We start from the raw sequence: 2,569 nt of genomic DNA on the forward strand, positions 1-2,569 counted from the left end.
CGCCCCCGCGCCTTGGGCGCCGCGCCCGCCCTGCCGTCCCCCCTCCCCGACGAGGAGGCGGATGCGGGGAAACAAGGGGGCGACGGGGTGGGCGCGGATGGGCGGGAAGTGTGCGCGCGCGCGCGAAAAATCCCCGCCCTTTGGCGCGCGTTCTCGCGCGCGCGCGCGCGCGCACCCATCCACCCGCAAGCGCGCCCGCTCGCCCCCCCCCCCCCCCCCCCGGTTGTCGGGGGCCGGGGGCCGGGGACGGGCGGCCCGGCCGTGTGACGGCGTTGCCGGTGCCCATTGGCCGGGGGGATTTTGGGGCCAGTGGCGGCTGGGCGGGAAAATGCCCGCCCCCAGGCGGCGCGGCCGCCGGCAAAAGGGGGAACACGCGCCCGAGAGGTTGCGGCCCGCCTAGCGGGGCTCTTTGGGCGCGCACTTTCCGGCCCGCCGGGGGGGGGGTGCGCGCGCGCGCGCTCGCTCGCTCGCTCGCGGACGACACCCCGATGCTCCCGGGCGAGCGGCTGCACGCGGAGTTTGGGCACCCGCACGCCGAGCGGCGACCGAGTCATGGGGGGGGAGGGGGGACGGGATGACTGCGCGCGAATGTGCACGCCCCCGCGGCCGGGGACACACATGCACACCCGTGCACCGCTCGCGCGCACCGGCCGGCACGCGTGCACATACCGCCCCAGTCCGGGCGACGAGGGGACGGACACATGCAGGGGGGTCGGCGCGCAAAGGGCGCCAAAAAAAAAAAGAAGGGCCACCCCGAGCGCGCCTGCCCGCCCGCCTTCCACCCGCGCGCGCGCGCGCGCACCGGCAGGCCGCCGGTACGGTCGCGGTTCCGCGAAATTCCCGCCATGCCCCCCCCCCCCCCCCCCGGCCAGGGAATGTGTTGCGGGGGCGCTGCTGCGCGAACCGCCCGAAGGTCTCCGGCGCGGAAGGCGGGTAACGGCCTTGCCCGGCCCCCGGGCCCGGGACCCTCCTCTCCGGGGCGTCTCCGATTTAATCAGCCACAGAAAATGCGCCCGCGCGCCTGACACAGGGCGCGCCGGCGGCCGCCGTGCAGCGTGCGGCCCATATGACGGGCGCGCTCGGGGGGGGGGGATCCGCGTCGTGAGCTCCGGCCGCCCTCGGTGGACGCCCTAGTGGGAAGGCCGCCCGCCTCCCCCCCCCCCCCCGTCGGGGCGGCGTGCAAAATAAGCGCACCGCGCGCCGGGCGCCGGCCAAAAGCCCGCCCATTCACAATGGGATGGGCCGGGCCCCGGCCCTGGTGGGGGGGGGGGGAGGGGGGGACGAAGGACGGCGGCAGCCATCAAAGCATGCGAACGCGCACCGCCCCTGCCCCCTGCCCGCCCTCTCCCCCAGGAGCCCTGACCCCGGCGAGTCCGTCTCCGGGAGAGGAACCAGACACCGGGGGGGGGGGCGGTGCGGGGCAGGACGAACGCACTTGGGCGGGCCGCCGCTTGCGCAGAGAGCCCCCCCCGGGGGCCGGCGGGAAATAATAACACCGCTCGAGCGGCTCTCGGCCGGCGCCCCCCCCCCCCCCCCCGGAAGGAACGTGTGCGAAGCCAGCCACCACGGCTGGCAGACCGCCCCATCCGCCAGGACCGACCGGGGGAGGAGGGCGGGAGAATAGCCGGCCGTCGGTGCCCCCCCCCCCCCTCCCCCCCCCCCCCCCCCCTGTGCGGGAGTGTTGCAGCAGCCCGGGCAGGTCCCCCCCCCTCTCGGCCGGTGGCCCGGCCACAGGCGGGACCGGAACTTGGGAATATGGCGGCCATAAAAAAGTGCTGCAACATATAAACCCGAGGGCGCCCGGTGTGCTGCGCTGACTTTCGATTACTCAGCCCTCCGCCCCGGCCGGGCCCGCGGCTCCCGGCTTCCGCGGGCCGTGTGCCGCCAGGGGAGATGCGCGGGACAAAATAACACCGGGCGCCAGATTGCGCGCGCGAAAGGGGCCGCACGCGTGCCGGCTTCCCGCGCGTTCCCGGCAGGGAGGGCGGGGCCTGGGAGCACCCCCTCCCTCCATCCCCCCGCTATTTCCCCGTGCCTCTCTTGCGTGTGTGCCGCGCGCGCGCCCGCACGCACACACGGCACGCACGCACATACGTGCTCTCTTACCGGGGGGCTGGCAGCCACATGCGGGGACATGCCCGGCCGAGCCCCCCCCCCCCGAGAGGGGCCCCGCGGGGTAGGAGCACCGGCGGCGGCATGGCCCCCTGTGAAAAGGCCCCTGCGCTGGTGGCGGGCCGGCGCGCCGGCCCCGCCCCCCCCCCCCCCCCCCCCCCCCCCCCCCCCCCCCCCCCCCCCCCCCCCCCCCCCCCCCCCCCCCCCGGCGCGCCGGCCGGCACCCGGGGAGGCCCCTTGTTGGCCCTCGCGCGGGCATGGGGCCCGGAGATGCCCCGGATCACGGGTTCAGGATTTTCATCGCGGCGCCGATGTGGCCCGCCACAGCCCCAATGGAAGGCCGATGTCCCTGTCGGGGCCGCTATTTCCTCCACGTGCCGGCCTCATCGTCCCGCCAAACGCGGTCCCACGAACCGCGCCGCCCGCGCCGCCCGCGAGCGCCCCCCCCCCCCCCCCC

This window comes from Fonticula alba, assembly GCF_000388065.1.
Source record: "Fonticula alba strain ATCC 38817 unplaced genomic scaffold supercont2.3, whole genome shotgun sequence".
NCBI classification, from domain to species: Eukaryota; order Rotosphaerida; family Fonticulaceae; genus Fonticula; species Fonticula alba.